Source organism: Heptranchias perlo, chromosome 6 (genome assembly GCF_035084215.1).
Source record: "Heptranchias perlo isolate sHepPer1 chromosome 6, sHepPer1.hap1, whole genome shotgun sequence".
Lineage (NCBI taxonomy): Eukaryota > Metazoa > Chordata > Chondrichthyes > Hexanchiformes > Hexanchidae > Heptranchias > Heptranchias perlo.
Window position 1 is genome coordinate 29,660,402 of NC_090330.1, and position 24,509 is coordinate 29,684,910.

At 44.0% G+C, this 24,509-nt stretch overlaps 1 long non-coding RNA gene across 1 annotated transcript; it reads left to right on the plus strand.

The window, feature by feature from the left end:
- Nucleotides 1-930: 930 nt before the first annotated feature.
- Nucleotides 931-16,659, plus strand: LOC137322486 (uncharacterized). Its single transcript, XR_010963138.1, has 3 exons — nucleotides 931-961; nucleotides 1,772-1,838; nucleotides 16,613-16,659. It is a non-coding gene; the product is annotated as an uncharacterized lncRNA (long non-coding RNA).
- Nucleotides 16,660-24,509: the final 7,850 nt, after the last annotated feature.

Sequence of the window (24,509 nt, forward strand, 5' to 3'; positions counted from 1 at the left end):
TTATCCAAAATATCAAGAACAAAAAACAATTCTTCATTGAACCGGGAATAGGAATGTCACTCACTGAGTAATATATTCATGTCATAGGAAGCCAAACTTTGATTAAAGGGATTAACCGTAATTGGGAAGGAAATTAATATAAAACTTATTCCTCTAATATGCAGATACTGAAAGGTATTCGGTACGAGATGACATTGTTACATTGTTGTGGTCAGTCAAAGAGCACTGCAAGACTTGTTAAAGCTGTATAGACACAGATGTCCAAGGGGAATCTGTCATCACAGATAATGCAGACTAACTCACACCATCCAGAAGGACACTTTGTGAGAAGTTGGGTGCATTCTTTTCTGTGCCAAGTGCCTTGTCGTCTTTGACAAAAGAATGTGTGTGGTATAGTGTAGTGTGGTGTCTGATGTGACAGTGTGGGCTTCGATGAAGTTTTCTGTCTGCAGATTTTAATGAACACGTGCTATCCATATCAAGGGTCAGTGACTTTCTTGACTCAACATTCTGGAAAAATAGCTGGCGAAACATGCCAGGAGCCACTGGTAAGCATTCTCCTAATACCATTATCTTGGCTATTCACTCCATTCAACAGAGTCATTGCAAGAGGAGAGCTCTCAGATGATGGAAGTTACCTTTTTACAGACTATAGGAGAAGCTGTGCAACTCTGTCTTTGAGCAGACACCTTTTAAATGCAAGTTTTCTCTCTGTAGCAAGTCACACATTCACTTCCTTTAATGGAAAACCTAAACATTTCCATTAAAAATGTGATTTCCTTCTTATTTGGATTACATTTTATGTTTCTTTTATCATTACCTAATCACATGTTATTAATACTATAATTTCAGGTTTGGAATATCACAAACCTACTTTATTTAAAACTGAACCAGAAAATGCTGGAAATACATAGAAGGTCAGTCAACATCTGTAGAGAGAACATACAAGTCAACATTTCAGGTCAGGGCCTTCTTCACAAATGAAAAATGAAAGATTACCAAACATTTTAATAGGATGAAAAGAAAAGGAGAGGAGGAGAGGGAAACAGACAAACAGACCAATAGTTATTCCAAGCACGGAGAGAAAGGGCTGGAAGAGTCCCGGGTGGGGGGTGATTTGTGGGCGCCAAACCCGGAAGGGAAGTAGCCGGGATCTCAATCCTAATGAGGCCAATTAACGCCTCTTCCGGGTTTCACGCCCGGCAGCCAGCCTGTCGAGAAAGAGAAAGAGAGAGACCTCATCGGCCATTGGGAGAGAGATTGTTGGGAGGGGGGGAGACAAAGATCAGATGGGGGGTGAGACAAAAATCGGAAGGGGGCTGCAGGGACATCGGACATCGGCGGGGGGGGGGGGGGGGGTGTAGGCGATATCAGACATCGGGAGGGGGGAATGCAGGGACATCGGACATCAGAGGGGAAGGTGCATGAGACATTGGACATCAGGGGGGGGGAATGCAGGAGACATCGGACATCGGGGGAGGGGGGATGCAGGAGACATCGGACATCGGGGGGGGGATGCAGGAGACATCAGACATCGGGGGGGGAATGCAGGAGACATCAGACATCGGGGGGGGGGAATGCAGGAGACATCAGACATCGGGGGGGATGCAGGAGACATCAGACATCGGGGGTGGGATGCAGGAGACATCGGACATTGGGGGTGGGATGCAGGAGACATCGGACATCGGAGGTGTGGGGGTGCAGGAGACATCGTTTGTAAAGTATGTTTTTTTTTAACAATGTGAAATGTAATTTTATTTAATTTATTTAGTTGATTTTTCACCGATCTGGCCACTGATCATCAGGCGTGAATTGGAAGCCGTGGGAAAGACACCCAGGTACGGACAAAATCTTTTTAATTGTCCAAAAAATAAACTACCTTCAGTACCTCAATGAGGTGCATTTTCTGCTTTAAATATCAAAGCCGGCAGGACTTCCGAGTTTGGGAACGGCGTGCACATCCAGATGACTCTGGGTCGTGCATGTTCTTCAGTGGGTTGGAGCCGGGAATCCTGCCTGCTCCAAAAAATCATGATCGTTGCCCCCCTGTCCCCAACGCACCCGGACTTTCATTTTAAAATTGAGCCCAAAGCATCAGTTGAATGACCTGTAATTTGCTTAGAAGAAAAGCAGGCACTTGTTAAATGCAGTAAAAGATTATTTCAGTCAGACAATAGAGAGAATCATTAACAAAATCAAGACATTAAAGATACGAAGAGCGTGGAGAAATTTCTTCACTCAGAGGGTTGTGAATCTCTGGAATTCTCTACCCCAAAGGGCTGTGGATGCTCATTCGTTGAGTATATTCAACTGAGATCGATAGATTGTTGGACTCTGGGGGAATCGAGGGATATGGGGATTGGGCGGGAAAGTGGAATTGAGGTCAAAGGTCAGCCATGATCTTATTGAATGGTGGAGCAGGCTCGAGGGGTCGTATGGCCTACTCCTGCTCCTGCTCCTATTTCTTATTTTCTTATGTTCTTATGTATGACTGGCTAAGGCAATGTGAGGCACACTCAAGGATAAAGATGAAAAAAGGGAACAAACTGAAAACACAGAAAGGCTGCAACTTAGATTTCTGAAGGGAAAACAGAAAGTGTTACCTTGACATTCTGATGGCTTGATAAGACATAAATCTAGTGGCTCCATTCGGGGGCATCAGAGTTTTTGGATTCTGAGAGGGTACAACAGTTTTAAACCCTATTTAGTTCCAAAGGAAGTGAGAGAAGGTGTAAGATGTGCCCTCCCCAGCTAAGGTGTAGCAATGCAAATGATGGGCTTAGGCCAAAATTACATCTTGGTGGCTAAATTGGGCCGCATAGCGCCCGTTGTGTTGGTGTGGACTCCTAAGACCCGAAAATGGCGTCTCCGTGATACGCGCACACATTTCCAGCTTGACGTGCGCAGAACGCCATCTTGGTAAAGGTGGTTTACGTGCGCACCTAACGAACGTCGGCAGCATGTAAAGTAGGGAGATTATGCCGTACATCAGTGTGCAACGCTGATTTAAAGGGACCGCTGCTATATTGGAACTCCACGCTCCAGACAACACACTGTCTTAATCTCGCCTAGCTGAACAGGTCTTAAACGGCATGAGGACCCCCACCAGCGCTATTTAAAAGGATCATGCAGGAGTTACAGGTTAGTTGTTGGATTATTGCTTCTGGCTCCTGATGCATTTGTACCTGTTTTTAAGAACATAGAACATAAGAAATAGGAGCAGGAGTAGGCCGTACATCCCCTCGAGCCTGCTCCGCCATTCAATCAGATCATGGCTGATCTTCTACCACAACTCCACTTTCCTGCCCTATCCCCAAATCCCTTGATTCCCTTAGTGTCCAATAATCTATCTATCTCAGCCGTGAATATACTCAACGAGTCAGCATCCACAGCCCTCTGGGGTACAGAATTCCAAAGATTCACAACCATCTGAGTTTTTTTTGAAAGGGTAACCAAGAAGATAGATGAGGGCTGTGCAGTAGACGTGGTCTACATGGACTTCAGCAAAGCCTTTGACAAGGTACCGCATGGTAGGTTGTTACATAAGGTTAAATCTCATGGGATCCAAGGTGAGGTAGCCAATTGGATACAAAATTGGCTTGACGACAGAAGACAGAGGGTGGTTGTAGAGGGTTGTTTTTCAAACTGGATGCCTGTGTCCAGCGGTGTGCCTCAGGGATCGGTGCTGGGTCCGCTGTTATTTGTTATTTATATTAATGATTTGGATGAGAATTTAGGAGGCATGGTTAGTAAGTTTGCAGATGACACCAAGATTGGTGGCATTGTGGACAGTGAAGAAGGTTATCTAGGATTGCAACGGGATCTTGATAAATTGGGCCAGTGGGCCGATGAATGGCAGATGGAGTTTAATTTAGATAAATGTGAGGTGATGCATTTTGGTAGATCGAATCGGGCCAGGACCTACTCCGTTAATGGTAGGGCGTTGGGGAGAGTTATAGAACAAAGAGATCTAGGAGTACAGGTTCATAGCTCCTTGAAAGTGGAGTCACAGGTGGATAGGGTGGTGAAGAAGGCATTCGGCATGCTTGGTTTCATTGGTCAGAACATTGAATGCAGGAGTTGGGATGTCTTGTTGAAGTTGTACAGGGCATTGGTGAGGCCACACTTGGAATACTGTGTACAGTTCTGGTCACCCTATTATAGAAAGGATATTATTAAACTAGAAAGAGTGCAGAAAAGATTTACTAGGATGCTACCGGGACTTGATGGTTTGACTTATAGGGAGAGGTTAGACAGACTGGGACTTTTTTCCCTGAAGAGTAGGAGGTTAAGGGGTGATCTTATAGAAGTCTATAAAATAATGAGGGGCATAGATAAGGTAGATGGTAGATAGTCAAAATCTTTTCCCAAAGGTAGGGGAGTCTATAACGAGGGGGCATAGATTTAAGGTGAGAGGGGAGAGATACAAAAGGGTCCAGAGGGGCAATTTTTTCACTCAAAGGGTGGTGAGTGTCTGGAACGAGCTGCCAGAGGCAGTAGTAGAGGCGGGTACAATTTTGTCTTTTAAAAAGCATTTGGACAGTTACATGGGTAAGATGGGTATAGAGGGATATGGGCCAAGTGCAGGCAATTGGGACTAGCTTAGTGGTATAAACTGGGCGACATGGACATGTTGGGCTGAAGGGCCTGTTTCCATGTTGTAACTTCTATGATTCTATGATTCTATGATTCTATGAAGAATTTTTTCCTCTTCTCAGTCCTAAATGGCCGACCCCTTATCTTGAGACTATGCCCCCTAGTTCTAGACTCTCCATCCAGGGGAAACAGCCTCTCAGCATCTATCCTGTTAAGCCGTCTAAGAATTTTATACGTTTCAGTGAGATCACCTCTCATTCTTCTAAACTCCAGAGAGTATAGGCCCATTCTACACAATATCTCCTCATAGGACAACCCTCTCATCCCGGGAATCAATCTAGTGAACCTTCGTTGCACCCCCTCTAAGGTAAGTATATCCTTCCTTAGATAAGGAGACCAAAATTGTACACAATACTCCAGGTGTGGTCCCACCAGAGCCCTATATAATTGCAGCAAGACTTCCTTACTCTTATACTCCAACTCCCTTGCAATAAAGACTAACATACCATTTGCCTCCCTAATTGCTTGCTGTACCTGCATGTTAACTTTCTGTGATTTGTGTACAAGGACACCCAAATCCCTCTGAATACCAACATTTCTTAGTCTCTCACCTTTTAAAAAAAATTCCGCTTTTCTATTCTTCCTACCAAAAGTGGGTAATTTCACATTTCCCCACATTATACTCCATCTGCCACCTTCTCGCCCACTCACTTAACCTATCTGTATCCCTTTGCAGCCTCTATGTGACTTCCTCGCAGCTTACTTTCCCATCCAGCTTTGTATCGTCAGAAAACTTGGATACATTACAATCGGTCCCTTTATCTAAGTCATTGATATACATTCTAAACAACTAAGACCCAAGCACTAATCCTTGCGGCATCCCATTAGTTACAGCCTGCCAACCCAAAAATTACCCTTTTATTTCTACTCTCTGTTTTCTGTCCATTAAGCAATCCTCCATCCATGCTAATATATTACTCCCAATCCCATGAACCCTAATCTTGTGTAACAACCTCTTGTGTGGCATCTTATCGAATGCCTTTTGAAAATTCAAATATACTACATCCACTGGTTCCCCCTTACCCTGCCTGCTAGTTATATCCTCAAAAAACTCTAATAGATTTGTCAAACACGATTTCCCTTTCATAAAATCATGTTGACTCTGCCTAATCATGCTATGATTTTCTAAGTGCCCTGTTACTATGTCCTTAATAATAGATTCTAGCATTTTTCCTGCTACTGAAGTCAGACTAACTGGCCTATAGTTCCCTCTTTTCTCTCTCCCTCCTTTCTTGAATAGGTGGGGGTTACATTTGCTACCTTCCAATCCACGGGAACTGTTTTGGAATCCAGGGAATTCTGGAAGATCAAAACCAATGCCTCCATTATCTCTGCAGTCACCTCTTTGAAAACCCTAGGATGTAGGCTATCAGGTCCAGGGGTTTTGTCAGCTTTTAGTCCCATTAATTTCTCCAGTACTTTTTCTTTATTAATCTTAATTACTTTAAGTTCCTCACTCTCATTAGACCCTTGGTTCTCAATTATTTCTGGTATTTTCTCGTGTCTTCTACTGTGAAGACAGATACAAAATATTTGTTTAACGTCTCTGCATTTCCTTATTCCCCATTATAATTTCTTCTGTCTCAACCTCTAAGGGACCCACTTTTACTTTTGCTACTCTCTTCCTTTTTACATACTTATAGAAGCTCTTACAATCGTTTTTATATTTCTTGCTAGTTTACTCTCATATTCAATTTTCTCCCTCTTTATCAATTTCTTGATCATCCTTTGCTGATTTCTAAAACCCTCGCAATCCTTAGACTTACTACTCTTTCTGGCAACATTGTAAGCCCCTTCTTTTACTCTAATACTATCCTTAACTTCTCTAGTTAGCCACAGTTGGATCACTTTCCCGTGGAGTTTTTATTCCTCGAGGGAGCGTATATTCGTTGAGAATTATGAATTATTTCTTTAATCATTCACCATTTCGTATCTACTGTCATATCTTTTAATCTAATTTCCCAATCTGCCTTAGCCAACTTGCCCCTCATACCTACGTAATTGGCTTTGTTTAAATTTAAGACCCTAGTTTTGGACTTAAGTACATCACTCTCATGAATGTTATGTGCTGCCTGCATCTCAATGACTGGGCGCAGGTTAATCGCGCACTGCGAACCCAGCACCCGTTTTTGGGGGATAACCAATTTAACCCCCACTGAGTTGTGGTCTACCCCCAGAGTTTCCGGGGAGCTTCCATCATAAGCGGGGGCATGGCCGGGGTCAGAAACTCCCAGGCCATAATACGTCAGGGAAAGCATTGGCAGTCAATGCGCTGAGTGAGATCAGGCTTGCTGAATGGTGGAGGTCCAGGCTTGGATTGTGTCCTGGAGACCCAAAGATTTTTTTTCAAAGTGCAGCTTGGCTGTTTTTCAAAGGGGGCCAAAAGGGCACTTCTGCTTTTTTTCCAGGGGGTGGGTGGGGGGAGGTGGGGGGAAGCGGTGCCCCCAGCATGCTTCCTGGACCTGGTTTATTCTGCCTAGATTCACGGTCTACCTGGGTGGGCAGGTGCCTACGAGGTACCCATAGTGACGTGGCTGCTTGCCCAGATTATTGAAATTAAGGGCTCTTCCCCTGCTTTTGGGAACATTGGCTGGGTCAGTGTCAAAGGTCGCAGATGAGCACATCCTGCATTTCTGCCTGGATATCAGCCCTGCAGGCTTTCAGCACCGAATACATTTTTTCCATAAATGTACCATTCAATTGGTTTCTTTGTTTTCAAGGGCGAGATATGATAGCCTTTCTCCTGAAAATATGATGGAATGATTTTCCACAGGGATTCTCCCACTTGTCTGCCGTAACTTTGGCAGGAGAGTGGTGGAAAAAATGGCACCGTTTCTCCATGGCTCTTCTACCAAAGTTACAGCGGGTGAGGGGGAGAACCCAGTGGAAATTCGTCTCCTGTATTTTCAACGTGCAAAAAACAGCTTTTCCTTCATTCTGTTCTTTTTAGGGGATAGAGTTCCAGATTTCCACTATTCTTTGTGGGAAGATCCTAGCTTCTCGCCATTTTCCGATCTATCTTTCTTAGGTCCAAAGTGGATGACCTCACACTTTCCTACATTGAACTCCATCAGCCACCATTTGTCCACTCACTTAATCTATCAATGTTCCTTTGCAACTTTCTGTTCCCATTTACACTATTTACTGTGCCATCTAACTTAGCGTCATCAGCAAGCTTAGAAATACGGCTCTCTATTCCTTCATCCAAATCATTTATATAGATAGTGAAAAGCTGAGACCCCAGTACAGATCCCTGGGGGACACCACTAGTCACAACCTGCCAATTTGAGAACATGCTCATTATCCCTACTCTCTGTCTCCTACCTCCTAACCAATTCCCTATCCAAGCCAATAAATTGCCTCCAATTCTATGTGCTCTTATTTTTGTTAACAGTCTCTTATGTGGAACCTTGTCGAATGCCTTCTGGAACTCCATATAAATAACATCCATCGACAGTCCTTTATCTTTTAGTGATTTCTGTACTTGGACCCCCAAATCTCTCTGCTCATCTACCACCTCTGTTACCTCCTCAAAAAATTCAACAAGGTTCGTTAGACATGACTTACCCTTTACAAATCCATGCTCACTCTCTCTGAGCAGCTCATATTTGTCCAAATGCTAAGTCACTCTGTCCCTAATAACAGATTCTAGGAACTTCCCCACAACTGATGTTGTCTAATAGGTCTATAATTATTTAGCTTATCTCTCCTACCCTTCTTAAATAATGGCGTGACGTTGGCAGTTTTTCAATCCAAGGGGACAATTCCTGAATCGAGAGAGTTTTGGAAGATCATGACTAACACATCAACAATTTCCACACCTACTTCTTTATATACCCTGGGTGGAAACCATCGGGTCTTGGAGATTTGCTTACAAATTAAGCCGAAATCTGGATCTGCTGAGTCCCTCCCCATGGAACCTCGGACCACTGAAAACACAAGCTGGTATCTGCTGGGCTATTGGCATGCTGGGTAAAAGGAGGAGTATCGGCTTTCTGACCAGTGGAAGTGGAGCCACCTGGAGCTCCAGGACATGCGTTTTGGCCTAAACCATCATAGGCAAAAGCAAAATCTCAGGAATCGGACCCCTTTACCAGGGGGCCAGTGTGCCCTAACCGAAAGGATGTTGGGCCTAGAGATGCTAGGGCATTTTTGAGCAGCGGGCCTCTGTTGCAATACCCGTAGCCCCTGTTGTGGCGGGTGCCTGAGATGAGCTCATAGTGGTGTGGACACCCTCCAGGAATATTTTAAACAAGGAACTTCGCATAATCTGGTGGGGTCAGCGATCGAGGTTCCTAACAGATGTATCCCAGCACTTAGCCTAGGATCAATGGTCTGCAGATGTTCGGGCCCATTTACTTCATCAAATTATCATAATACTACATAAAATATTTATTGTACATTGTTGTTTACTATGTTCTAGTTTTTTTTAAATAAAGTGATCACAGATGGTGGAATTAATTGATCCCCTGCTTCTTTTTGACACAGATGAACATGGAATGTGAATGAGATTTCAAGAGGCACATATTTATGAAATAGTGCTGTGCAAACATTTTTCTATTTATTTAAAAAACAGACAAATGATAACATAAGTCAGGTTGAAATGCATAACTGTATCACTTACATATAACGTTATTGTGATCAAAATAATTAACTACTCTGCCTCTTCTCCCTTTCCACCTGTAACGGGAGTGATTTTAACCTTATCCGCCTAACTCACAATGCTACTTACTCCCTGAAAACTAGCCTGGAGTTAAAATCGTTCTGAAATTTGTCTTGAAGGCAATCGGGGTGATTTTAACTTTGTGCGTTAGTCTAAAACAGGTGATAACGAATAAGCAGCCCGTTTTACATCTCTCCCGATTGACCTCAATGGAAATAAAAATCAGGAGAGATGTAAAACAGGCTGCTGATTCGCTCTCACTTGTTTTAAACTATTGCACAGAGTCATAATTACCCCAAATTTGCCTTTTAAAACAAGAATGTGAACTAAATATTCAGAAATTATATGCTTGACTGGAAGAGTGAAGTGTAAATTGCAACACTGGGGCTGTGATACATTCTGAGTGTTAAAAGATGGAGATTAAGCATTTTCACTGGTATCCTGGAAACGGATTGACTCAATTAAAATGCAAATGGAAAGGATATGGTGATATCTAAGTATGGCACAACAGGGGCCTCCAGTGCATTTGATATTCCGGGCAACATATGGCTGGGAGGCTCAAGGGTCTTAAGCTGATCTACATTTGCAAGAATATGTAATTTGTTACTTACTTTCAACAAGCCTCCTACACTTAGTGTTGGAAAATCTAAATTGGCCAACATGAAACATTCATGTTGATGAATGCAGACACAAAATTTGGCATTAAGATGTCTGCTGTCACCTTAATCATTGGCCATGGTGGGGCAGTGCCCAGCAGCGCCCAGCAGCAAAGGCATTGATGGAATGGGCATAGATAATGGTGCTGTCTCAGAACAGCAGCACATCTGAATTCTTCCACCAGCCCCACTCTGATAGCTGCACATATTAACGAAAAAAATACAAGGCCAGACTACTTATACAGTTGCAAAAGTGTCGGAGCTTGCAGCTGAGTCACACACAGTAACCAGCTATCTCACGTACTTCTGCCACGAAGATAGCGCCTGGACAAAGCACCAGTCTAGATTTAAGAGCACATAGATCGCACACCAGATGGTAGTCTTGCAAAGGTTTGCAAGCATGTTTAATCAGGTGACAGTAATGTGATATCAGTGAGTTGTCTAAAAGATTTAGAACACTTTATGTGAAAGCATGTTTGTGGAGGATATAGAAAAATGGGGTCAAATAATGGGGGAATGGAGGTGCAGTGTCTGAAGACTCAGGATGAGTAGGGAGACTTTCTAGCTCTCGTCCTCCTGCCATTCCTACCTCCAGTTGCAGCTGCAGCTCTGTGTGGCCCTTCCTGCTGCTGTCAATTCCTTCTCCTCCTCCAGGCACAGAGGTAGCTCAACCACCACTCCCATGATCTGAGTGCAGGAAGAAGCCCTTTCTCAGTGCATCAGACTGTAGAGGCAGTCCCAGCAGTAGTAACAGGTGCAGAATCTAAAACACTGGGGGTGACATTCATCGTCATTGGAGAAGCAAAATGGCCGGTAGCAAATCAGCCGGCCATTATACAGCCCACCCGATTTTCATTTACATCAGCTTCAATGGAAAGGAAAATTGGGCTGAGTGTCTAACGGGCGGCCAATTCACTACCGCCCATTTTGCGCCTCCGCCGAAGTTGAATTTCACCTCCACTATCTCCCACTAGGAAACAGCAAGCAAATGACTTTCCAATGATTTACCTTACATCAGGAGGATTTCTTCAAATATCGCTCAGAATGGCACCCTTCCAACTGGCAACACCTATGGATTGTGGCTGTGTTCATGAAATAGTGTCAGCGACGCTCCTGCAGATGAAAATGGCTTGTGCAGGACCCCTATTTGCATATTGATATAAGGCTTCCATCGCTTTCAGGCAGGAGTGCTAGATGCCTATTTCGAGGCTCGCCTGAAGATTGCATCAGGCCTACCTTTCGCCAGATCTTTATGGGATGCGAGTCTCACCGATTTTCATGCCACAGCCACCCCGTTCTCACCAGGAAGTGGGGTGGACAGCGGATGGAAATCGGCCCCAACATGTTTACAACTTCGCTGCAAATTCTGACCCTAGGGGAGATCTACATGAAGACATTTAAGATGTTGTTACACATGATGAACAGAGCAATCCTTCCTCTATTGTTTATAACAGAGATAACATATAAATAGCAGGGCTACAACGTGCTTGTTGTGAAAAATAATTTCATTTGCTACATTCCTTCCTGCTTTATCAGTCCTTTGGATCTGAAAATAAGAGGAAACATTTAATGAAAGTATTTGTGACTAGCAAAGGCTCCATTGGAGTTATCTAGTGTACTGGTCCCCCATAGTACCAAGATTGCCAGAAACTGATAAAGACTTAAGAGTTGAACGGATTATCAGTTTATCTAATTAAGATAACTAGTTAAAATATGTTTGGCATGCATGCTGGTCAAAAGCATGAGTTGCCAAAGGTTAAATAGTAATTAGGCATCATGCAGCCGCAGTGCTGAAGGTCACAGTGCAACTCTTTGTATGGTTGGGTGATGAATTAAATTACACAGGCGTGTTTTGCTCTGTAGATGAAGAATCACTAAGTAGTGTTTAAGTTTGACATTTTATCTAACTATAGGCAGATTTTATGCTCTACATGATGTACAATTGGGACACCAGCAGCATTGATGTAAAGTATTTTGACAATCTAAGGAACTATGATCCTGCATTCAGATTTACTTTACAGTTATTATCATGTCGAAAATGGCACTTTAGGTGGTAACGGCATTTTCAGCTATATTACCACAATTTCACATTTTCCGACCCAAGTTTAGCATGCAGCAAATGCTTATGGAAACAGAAATGACTGATTTAGCCAATTATTAGGGAATAGGAGAGATTAACAGCAAAGTCTTTCACTTTCAGACATTTTAAACATTGAAAGTGCACAGAAGTGCAGGAATGTTCAACAGTTCAGACTATTCATTATCCAATTAACCCTCCTTTTCCTTTTTGACCTCAATTCAAGTTGTTTTATTTTAAGCTGAGCAGCACACTGACTTATGAAACAAATTTTAGACTTACAACACAGTGTTTAATTGAACAAAAAGCAAAATACTACAGATGCTGAAAATCTTCAGACCTTAACTATAGTTCCCATTTTCTCTCTACCAGTAAGTGCTGGCAATGTGGGGTGGGTGTGCCAGTGTTTCCAGGGGTGGGGGAGGCAAGGGGCTTGGTCCTGGGGAGACCCCCTGTCAGAATACTGTGCTGGTGGAGTGATCTGCACCGTTGGTGTCAACCTACCTTTTTGTTCCATCAGACCTGAGCCACTGGAGCTACCTCCACCTTGTCCATTCTTCATACTTCCCATTCTACTTACCTTTATCTCTTCTCACAACGTCTCATATATGTCTTTTATTTCTCTGATTTCTCTGATTTCGCCTCCTTTTGTCTCCTATGTATAAGACTCCTGCAGTTTAACCAACAACAACAACTTGTATTTATACAGCGCCTTTAATATAGGAAAACATCCCAAGACTCTTCACAGGAGCATAATAAGACAGAAATTGACATTGAGCCAAAGAAGGAGATATTAGGACAGGTGGCTAAGAACTTTGTCAAAGTGGTAAGTTTTAAAGAAGGTCTTATAGGAGGAGAGAGAGGTGGAGAGGCGGACAGGTTTAGGGATGGAATTCCAGAGCTTAGTCCTAGATGGCTGAATGCACAGCCACCAATAGGGGGGTGAAGGAAGTGGGGGATGCACAAGAATCCAGAATTGGAGGAACGCAGAGTTCTCAGAGGGTTGTAGGTCTGGAGGAGATTACAGAGATAGAGAGGGAGGAGGTCAAGGAGCGATTTGAACACGAGGATGAGAATACTAAAATCGAGGCGTTCCAGGACAGGGAGCTGATGTAGGTCAGCGAGCATAGGAGTAATGGGTGAGGGGGGCTTGGTGCAGGTTAGAATACAGGCAGCAGGTCAGCGAGCACAGGAGTAATGGGTGAGGGGGGCTTGGTGCAGGTTAGAATACGGGCAGCAGGTCAGTGAGCACAGGAGTAATGGGTGAGGGGGGCTTGGTGCAGGTTAGAATACAGGCAGCAGGTCAGCGAGCACAGGAGTAATGGGTGAGGGGGGCTTGGTGCAGGTTAGAATACAGGCAGCAAAGTTTTGGATGAGCTGAAATTTAGGGAGGGTAAGCCTTGCAATACTTGAGTTTGGAGGTAAAAAAAGCATGGCTGAGGGTTTCAGCAGCAGAAAAGCTGAGGCAGGAGGGGGGACAGGTGGTGTTACGGAGGTGGAAGTAGGTGGTCTTTGTGATGGAGAAGATATGAGGTTGGAAGCTCAGCTCAGGGTCAAATAGGACGCTGAAGTTGGGAACAGTCTGGTTCAGCCTGAGACAGTGGCCTGGGAGGGGGATGGAATCTGTGGCTAGGGAACAGAGTTTGTTTCGGAGGCCAAAGACAGTGACTTCGGTCTTCCCGGTGTTTAATAGGAGGAAATTGCGGCTCATCCAGGACTGGATATCGGACAAGCAGTCTAACACAGAGATAGTGGAGGGGTCGAGAGAGGTGGTGGTGAGGTAAAGCTGTGTGTCTTCAGTGTATATATGGAACCTGACATTACGTCTTCAGGTGATGTAGTCAAAAGGCAGCATGTAGATGAGGAATAGGAGGGGACCAAGGATAAATCCATGCAAGACTCCAGATGTAACGATGCGGGATTGAGAAGAGAAGCCATTGCAGGAGATTCTCTGGCTATGACTGGATAGGTAAAAGTGGAACCAGGCGAGGGCAGTCCCACTCAGCCGAACAACGGATGAAGCATTGGAGGAGGATGGTGTGGTCAACTGTGTCAAAGGCTGCAGATGGTTCCAGAAGGATGAGGAGGGATAATGCACCCAGGGTGACAGTTACAGAGAATGTCATTTGTGACTTTGATTTGGGCCATTTCAGTGCTGTGACAGGGGCAGAAACCTGATTGGAGATATCCAAACCTGCGGGAAAGTTGGGCATGGATTTGGGAGGCGACAACACGTTCAAGGTCTTTGAAGAAGAAAAGGAGATTGGAGATGGGACAGAGAGGTCGGGGTGGGGGGGGGCGGGGTTTGAGGATGAGTGATGATGGCAGATTTGAAAGGGAGGGAGACAGAACCTGAGGAGAGGGAACTGTTTACAAAATCAGCTAACATCAGGAAGTGAAGTTGGGTGGTCAGGAGTTCAGGGAGAATAGGGTCATAAAAGCAGGAGATGGATTTAATAATCAAGATGAGCTTGGAGAGGGCATGAGGGGAGCGATGAGAGAAACTAGAGAAGGATGCAGGGTCAGGGCTAGGGCGGGGGGACCTTGGCTTGGTGAGCTAGAGGTAGGGAGGGATGCGGCAGAGGCAGCTGAATGGATGATCTCAATCTTAGCGACGAAGAAGTCCATGAGCTCCTTGCACTTGTTATTGGAGGTGAGGAGACAGGGAAGAGGGGTTTAAGGAGACGGTTAGTATTGGAAAAAGTAGGGGATTATCTTTGCATTCCTGGATGATCCTGGAGTAGTGAGCAGTTTTGGCAGTGAGCAGGGCCCAACCATGCTTGTTGCAGTCCAGCCAGGTCTGGCGCTGAATGGCTAAACCAGTTGTGCACTATATACATTCAAGTCTCTGCCCCTGTGACTTAATGGAGCGAAAATGGGGGTGGTGCCAGGGGGAACAACCAGGGTGGAAGAGAGTAAGGGTTTTGCTGGGGACAAGGGCATCAAAGGCGGAGGTGAGTGTATGATTGAGCAGATCGGTAGCTGCAGAAGTATCCTGGCAAACGTAGAGCCAAAGGGTGGACTGTAGGGAGTTTGAAAGTGCTGTTGTAAATGACTTGGAAGAGAGTTTTTTCCAGGGGCAGATGCAGAAGGAAGTGAACTTGGAAGTGGGAAGGGGGATGTGAGTGGTGAGGGTTATAAGGTGGGAACCAAAGATGGCTCTGTCTGTGATTGAGACGATGAGAATAGAGAGGCCAGATGGGATAGCAAGATCAAGGAGATTCCTGTGAATATGGGTAAGAGAGGTTATATGGAGGGAGAGGTTAATGGAGGACAGGAGGGCTGTGAACATAGAGGAGCGAGGGCAAGATGAGTTGAGATGGAGATTGAAATCATCGAAGATGAGAAGTCACGATGCAGAAGCTGAGGGAGGAAGGAGTGGGGATATCATAGTGAGAAAATTGGGGTGGTGTTTGGGTGGGCAGTAGAAAAAGAGGATTTTAAAGGAGAGGCGAGAAAAAAGGTGAGGTGCTTGAAGGATGAGAAGGTGCCAGAGGAGTACGGGGACTGACCAAGGTGAGATTTGGTGATAATACCATCACTGCGGTGGTTTGGGCAGTGGTGGAAAGTATAGCCAGGTGGGGAGGCTTCAGTAATGGTGAAGGTGTTATCACCTATGAGTCAAGTTTCCGTCAAGTCCAAGATGTCAATGTAATCATACACAGTAAGCTCATGATGGCAAGGGCCTTGTTTGCAAGTGAATGGATATTCTGGAGAGAGATGTGGAAAGGGCGATGATTGTTGATCTGCTGGCAGAGTCCACAGGGTCAGCGATGGTTGGGATGAGTGGGACAGGAAGGAAATTAGGAAGGTTAGCCTCCAGTGGGCACTCTGGGTGGTAAGGTCGGCAAGAGAGAATGTTGGGGCAGTGGGGGTGTCGCTCATAAGGAAGCAGTGACAACTGCCTCAATAGGTCCTTCGGAGAATGCCGAGAGAGGCACGGGTGCAAGCTGTGGGCTTATCAAGGAGGGAGTCAAGCCTGGGACAGCAGCAGGAGAATAGGAAGGTAGAGGAATAGGGAAGGGTTGGAATTGGGATTTGGGGGGCAAAGTACCTGAGAGATGAGGAGACGTGAAGAATCGACCGTCCTGGAAGTTAAATTTGAGCAGAGGTTTAGCCAGTGCAAACAAAGAACAAGCAAGCTCTGGGATGGGCGGTGGGGTCTGCACAGGTAGCTTTAACTTGCAACTTGAACTTGTAGTTTGGCCTAAAATGCACCCACTATTACACCCAGGGGATCTTAAGCAGTGGAAGAGGGGAAATTGGGGGAGAAAGGGCAAAGGATGGCAATGGATGACCAAGAATGGAGCTAGAGGAGAGGAGCTCAGTAAGGAGCTGCGAGTCCAAGAACCATTTTGAAATTTACTCAAGATGGCTCTTGGGCTTGATCATTTCCTGATATCCACCTTAGCACTTCACAGGTCATTCTATATCTTTTCCTGTGTGTGTGGTTGCTGTATTTTCCCCCTCCCTTTTTAAATGCTGTTCTTCTGTAATGTCTTTCAATTCTGAGGAAGGGTTTATACCTGTAACGTTAACAGATTTGTGTTTTCTTGACAGATTCTGCCTGACCTGCTGAGTGTCTCCAGCATGCTCCGTTTTTGACACTGTTTAATTTGTTCTAACTAAACACTTGTCTGCTCCACATGCATTTGCGTTAAAAAGAACCATTTTTGATTCGGGGGTTTATTTCTACATTCAATGTAAGAAACTAGAACAGCATCAAATAAAGCTACAGTGAATGTACAATGTAGCTTCTAACAGTATTGTTCTTCAGAAAACAAAAGTGCCAAAGGAAAGCATGAATGGAATGTCAAGGTCGGTTCTCCTTCAGTTTGTCTAAAAATAAAATCCAAAAGCTCAACTGAATTATACAATCCCTCTGTTCTGAACACCTGATTTTTCAGTATGAATCTGCTAAAGCAATTTTCAGGCTTTTGTTAAAAACTGTGTACATAATTTAAGTTAGATAACTGTTTAAAACAATTCCTGGTACAATTATATGTCATTTACAATAGCTTTAAGTAAAGAATGTAACTGCTGATTTTTATGTAGAACCCATTGCTTTGACTCTGTACAATACATTGATAACATTTCAGGGTTAACTTGATCTGCATGAGTAACACGGTGTACATGTTTAGGTTTTATACTTTCCCTGTTAATAGGTGAGTCATGTATTGTGAGTTGGTATACAATTCTTCATAAGACTACACAATGTGCTAAGGGAATAGAAAGGATACAGCAACGTCATAGCAATGTCTGTCTCACTGTTTAGGAAATCTGTCTTTGTTCCTATCGCAGCTTAGCCTTGGATGAAAACATGTACAGTGACAGTTGCAGTGCCATCCTACTAGTTGTATTAGGTGTTTGCATTACCTGCTCAATACTCAGATTGTTACCATGACAATAGCACCCTTCAGAAAACCATGCAATTCTCCTTTCCTTAAAGTGTGGCTCCTGAGGGCATAACATATACCAGGTGTTGTTGTTAGGCAGTAGTCTGATCTGAGCACATTTTGTTCTGCTTTGTCATCAATTAATGCTGACTTACAGTGAAGCCAGCCTACAGCTGATAGAACTTGTATTCCAACTGTAAAAACCCCAAAAACAAACAGCTGCGCCCTACCTAAGTATACACCTTGATGTAAATTTAAACTACAACAGATGGTTAAAAATAAAGGGTTATCCAGAAAGGTGAAAATACATAACTCATAAGACATAGCATAAAGAAAAGAATCTGAATACTGCAGACAAGAATAGTACGGCATAATATTACAGAAAACTAAACAGAACACATTTTCCTGAACCTCCAGTAGATGAGCTGCTCATAGTCTGGGAATATATGACAAAGTTTTGACTAGAAAAGTGAAGGTAGTCAGCTTTGTGGCCATTCATTGATTTGCATGGAGATTTGAACATATGGTCACAAGATGACAATGGTTGAGTAAAGTCATTTGGCCCATCTATCATTCATCTATCCAAATAGATCCTAGAATTCCCCTAATGGTAACATTAATTGTCTCTTAAATGATTCCAGGATTTTTATCTCTCTTACTCTATCTGGAAGTCTATTCCATCTTTGACCAAACTTTGAGTGAATAAGAATTTTTGACAGCAGTCCTAAATTTATCTTTTACTAGCTTAAATCTGTGACTTCTTGTCCTTCTATCAGAATTTAATTTAAAGTAATATTTCAGATTTACCACTTCCAATTCAATAAACTATCTGAGATCACCTCTCAAATGCCTCTTTTTCAGGTTGAGAGGCCTGTCCCTCCAGTCTTTCCTCATAGTTCAGCCCTTTGACATTAGGGATCAGTCTCATTGCTCTTGTTTGCACTGCCTCGACAACTTGAATGTCACCCTGTGCTTGGTAACCAGAACTGGACAAAGTACTAAAGATGTGGTTTGACCAAAATGCTGTACAGTTTGGTTACAACTACCTCTGTTTCGTATTCTTCTGCTCTGGCCATGTAGTTCGACATTGTTGATTGTGCTCTGTATCGGTTTGACATTGAGCAACAAGCTTACTGAGACTCATGGGTCTCCTTCAACTTCATCCTTGGCTATCTCAGCACTGTTCCTGGAGTATGCATGTCATTTATTTTTTTTCCCATGTGCTGTTCTTTATATTTGTCTGCATTAAAATTCATCTGCCGAATTGACTGCCCCTCCTAGTTTGGTATCATCTGCAAATTTGACCACTTTGGATTTTAACATTCTCATCCTTGTTTTCAAATCCCTCCATAGCTTTGCCCATCCCTATCTCTGTAACCTCCTCCAGCCCTACAACCCTCCGAGATCTCTGTGCTCCTCTAATTCTTGCCTCTTGCGTATCCCCAATTTTAATCGCTTCGCCATTGGTGGCCGTGCCTTCAGCTGCCTAGGCCCTGAGCTCTCTGCGTCTCTCTCCTCCTTTAAGACGCACCTTAAAACCTACCTCTTTGACCAAGCTTTTGGTCATCTGTCCTAATATCTCCTTATGCGGTTCGGTGTCAAATTTTGTTTGATAACGCTCCTGTAAAATGCCTTGGGACGTTTTACTATGTTAAAGGCGCTCGGTAAATGTAAGTTGTTATTGTTGTTGTTGAGTTTCCAAATCCAAGGCATTTCTGTACATTTGAAACAGTAGTGGGGTCCCAATCCCTGGAACACCCCACTCAGCATTTCCACACAATACTGTGGTGAAAGGCTCACCATTTGTTAGGAACCACAAACAAGTGTCTGTGACAGGTACTTAGCACAGCAGGTCACACCGACATTGCAACACAGAAAAAGGTCTGACCCACTGATAATGCAAGGGTAACACCTGAAATTCTTCACAGATGCTGTGGAAATGTATTACAACACCTGAAATATAAGTCCAAGGTTAAGCACAAACGAACGAACGAACGAACGAACTTGCATTTATATAACACTTATCACATCTCAGGAGGTCCCAAAGCATTTCACAGCCAATGATGTACTTTTGAAGTGTTGTCACTGTTGTAATGAAGGGAAAGTAACAATGTCAGTGTCTAAAAGCCAAAATGAGATTATGATTTAGAATTGAGCTAGTCTACATGGCGAGTAGGACTCTCTGTGTTGAAAGATGCTAATAGATGCTAACAGTGTACAAATCACATACTATTAATTCTGGTAGGTAATAATGAAAAAAAAACCATGCCATTATGGGAGAGGATGGTGTTATAAACTGGATAGCCAGGTGGTGAAGGATAGAATAATAGAGCATAGTCTTCAGTTGCTTCCAAGCCTTTATTCACAGAGCTCCACATTTATATCCACACCACACCCTAGGTCAGCTCTCTTATAAATGGATTCAAGAGAGTTCTCAATTGATATGTACCCCCTGAATACAATTAACACTAATTGATATAAATCACATGGATACAATTAACAGGTGGAAGTAGTCACAGGCAAAAATGATCATTGGAATGGTTTATAAACTTGGTCACAAATAGACCATTATTGTAAATGGGTCACCAGACTTAATAATATTTTGTTTTTATCACTTTTAAATAAAGTAATATGATTTACAATGACAGCTAATTACACAAGTAACAAGAATGTGAGGCATGTGGAATTAAAATGAATGTTATCAGTGAGCACACCATGCGTTGTACAGCATTCTAATAGCCAATCACAGCATTACACAGCAGCCAGTTTGAGTTTGTGCATTGACAGGGTCTTCACCTCAGAAAACTATTAATAAGAATTGTCTCAGTTATGAACATGATTTTTCTTTCTTTCATGCTTCTATTGAGCAATAGTGTTAAATGTGAAGTTATTTTTGTACTATGTAAAGCATTTAATTTGGAATTTTCCCTGCATTTGTAGTTAATGTTTTGTGTTGATTCGCTGAAAATCTGGAGCTGTGTAGTTTTGCACAGAACAACCAACTTCCAGTGTACGACAAAGCAATTCTTTGTGCAGCCGAATTATAGGAAAGTAAGAAATGTCAAGTGATTGGTTCCATATGGCTGGTCAAGGAATGCTCATCTCACCCTACTTTATTACATTTCCTACTGGTCCATCACAAGGCAGCATTAATGGGGCTGTGGGTGTGGGGTGGAAGTCTGCTGACCAGGCTTTATTGGCTGAAGATATAATGATGATAGTCCTCTATGGGGGAGGAGAATAAAAAGTATAAACAGGAAAACAGGTTGTGCTGGGCAACTTCTGCACCAGGGGAAAAGCAGCAGCCTGAAACAGGCTCATTTGAGGGCCATGCTCACAAAGGTTGAGAGCCACCTTGATTCCAGGATTCTCTCAGTCTTAGTGATGAATAGGATATAGGGCACTAAGCTCAACTGTATATTTATCAGAATACTGAGGGTGTGCACTATCTGGTTCAACCTGAATGAGTCCCTGGGAGGGGGTGGGAGTCAGAAGCAAGGGTATAGAATTTTTTAACCAGCTGAAAGCCTCCTTCAAAGCTAGGCAAGCTGAGAGGTAAAACAGGGATGTGTTAAAACATATTGCTGATTAAAATTGGATTTGTCTCTGACTGTCTCTTTGTCTGTCCCTTTGTGTAAATCTCTCTTCTGTGTGTTTTTCACATAGCTCTCTTTGTCTGTATGTCTTTCCTTTTTTTCCCTCATTCATTATATACAGCTCTCTGTATCCCTCTCATCAAATTAAAGTTACAGCACAAAAGGAGGTCATTTGGCCCATCAAGCTTGTGCTGGTAATAACTCTTTAACCAAAGTTATCTTCTCTAATCCTGTTTTCTTCATTTTTTAAATACATTCTTGCTTTTCAAGTACTTATCTAATTTGCTTTTAAATTATGCTCTAGTCTCTGCATCATTAGCCACTTGTTTTTTGTGCCAATGGCAATCCATTTGATGGTACATAGGAACAAAGGAACACCTGTCCTGGGAGGGGAATGGACTCAATGGCAATGGTACAGGATTTATGGCAAGGGCCAATTTATGATGATTTTGGCCTGGAGGACTTTGGGAAATGCATCTGGGGAGCAGTGTCTTGTTCCTGTTGCAATTCAGTGGGAAAAGCTATGAATGTGCTAGCCATACTGACCAAAGTATCAATCACCTGTTTGATACACCAGTGGGCAGTACTTTGACTGATACTGCAGATGATCCCCATGCTACCCTGGAAGGAAGCAGAGGCAGAAAACATGAGGGCAGTGGTGAACTTGATTGCCACTGACAGTGCCATCCCTGTGGTGCAGGCTGGCTATAAATCTTCTTATAGTGGATGGCACAGCTGTGCAATTGGCTCCCAGCTGACCTGAAGCCTGCAGAGGCAGTTGTCCTTCATCTTTGGCAAGGTAGATATTCCAGGACCTGCAGGTATGGTTGATGACATAGTGGCAGGTGCATACAGTCCTGCTCTGGTCCCTGTTGACCTCCCTGCATGCCTTTTTTCATTTTATATCGCTTCAATTGAGAAATGCTGTATTTGGAGCACTTTAAAACCTATCCCCCTCACTTTGCATTATAAGACCCTTTTATATGTTCTGATTTTTTAAGCTCTTCCTGGCCTGCTGAAGTCTTATAAATGCTTCAGTTGCAGTCAGCTTTCTGACGTTTTGCAAGACATTTGACTCTTTTTGTTTCAAAATAAATATTCCTAACATTTTCTGAAAAAAAGACCAAAATAAAAACACATTAAAAAGAAACTGAGAATAAAAAATGGAGATTTTTTTTTAAAAAGAACAAAAACCAGCACTAAAAAGTATGGGAAAAGTTAAAATTAAAAAATTTACACAAAACCCATCTGCCTCTTTAAGACCTCCATCGCACATGAGACTTCTCTTTTTGCCCACTCCAGAGCAAGCAGAGTGCACAGCACAGTCTTACCCTAAACAGACAGGAATTTGTGCTCTGATTTATTTTAATACATTTAAATGAATTTATATATTTAATATAAGCACTTGCACATTTCATGCAAAAAAGTTTGTGCTGGCCTAAAAGATGAGCCAGAAGATTATGCACTGCACTAATCAAGTGGTGATCCCGGAAAGGGCTCAATTTCCCAACCCCTGCTCACATGCTCCACGATGGTGGGATCGAGCCCACCGACAGGAAAACCTACCCTACAGAATTTTTGATCTTGGGTGGTGGAGCCCGTCTTTGAAAACACAAAAATTGTGTAAGAGCTGGGAATTTCTCCTCAATCTTTATTTTGGGATCATTTGATTCTAAATTAACAGCTGGACTCCATGCAATGGTCAGGGATATCACCTCAAGTCTTACATCGGGAAAGAAGAAGAAAGGAGTAGCATCTTATCACATTATGAGGAAGACCCAAAGCACTTCACAGCTTGAAGTGTAGTCATTGCTGTTATTTAGGTGAACACGACGGCTAATTTGTGCAAACACCAGTTGAGTGGAATGGCCAGTTAATCTATTTCTTATTGGTGGTGTTGGTTGAGGAAGGAATGGTGGCCAGGAGAACTGCCAGGTCTTCTTTGAATAGTACCATAGAATCTTTTACATCCATCTGAACAGGTAGAAAGGGCCTCAATTTAATGTCTCATCTGAAAAAAGGCACTGCCAACATTACAACTCTCCCTCGCTATTGCACTAAAATATCAGTCTACATTATATAACTAAATCCTGGAATGAAAATTGAACCCTGAATTTTCTGACTGAGACAAGAGTGATACCAAATGAACCAAGTTGACATTTAGAAAGCAAGAGTTCCCTCTTTGTTGCATTTGGGTAATGCTCAGTTTCCAAGTGCAGTGAAAAGGAAATGGGGTGGTGGTCCATCGTATCAGGTCTCTGCTCCCATAACATTGTCTCAGGATTTCTAGGGCTCCTCCAATTTAATGTAACTGGACCTGTGCCTGGAGTAGGCGCAGACCCAGCAATAACAATACAAATGAAGCGGGAGGGGCTAGTCTCAGCCTCCTGCCTCATTTTCCTCTGACCACCCAAGAGTCATCCAAGTGGAGGGGCTCCCCAAGCAATCTGGCAGTGGAGCTTGCACTGAGATCCTCCACAGGCCAGAGGTCTGGGGGAGGGAGGGTCCCAAGACAATGAAAGGATTTCTCGAATCAAAAGGTTAATGAGTATTTCTGGGCCACAGGGCCATCTGGCTGCTGCTATCCAGACCCATGGACGGAGTGTGCCTGGAAAATTATGGTAATTATCCCCATGCCAGAGCAGTGCACTCCCGATACACTGGGCTCGAATTTAGCAGGCCTGCGGGTTCCCAGCGGGTGGTCCTCCGGGAGCGTGGAAAACGCGGACGGCTAATCGTGTGCGTCCCCCACGCGATCGCGGGATAATTGACCTGATTAAGCCCTGCTTCCGGGTTCTCCGCTCCCCAGCTGCGTGCCGGCCGGCTGCGCATGCGCAGTACCGTCGACGCGATGTAGGAGCTCCACTTAAAGGGGCAGTCTCCCAAAGCCCCTCCTGCTGCAAGCAAGAGGGTTGAGACGATGGCTCAGCAAAGGGGAAAGGCTGCGCCCCGTTTTTCAGACCTGGCACTGCAGCTGATGCTGGAGGGCGTGAGGAGGAGGAGGGAAACGCTCTTCCCAGAAGATGGACGCAAGGTCCCTGCCGCCGCCACCAGGAAGGCATGGGCAGAGGTGGCGGCGGAGGTGAGCAGCAGGGGCAACACCCCAAGGACTTGGGAGCAGTGCCGCAAGCGCTTCAATGACCTGACTAGGTCTGGCAAGGTGAGTACACCAACGCACCCTCCCACATCCCGTCCCCACCATCACGCCAAACAGATCACAACCCCTCCTGCACAGCCACCACTGCGCTCCATCAGCAATCCTCACAGCCACTCATTCACCATCCTCGCCGTGCACGCAAGTACCCACCGTCCCTGACCCCACCCGAACACTACCACACACCCCAATCCCCATGCAATGGGATGGGCACGTGGCCCACGCATCCTCCCATCCATCCGCGCCACGCTCAACCCAACCACACCGATGCTCGATGCGTCTCACGATGCAAGACGCACCCACTCACACAT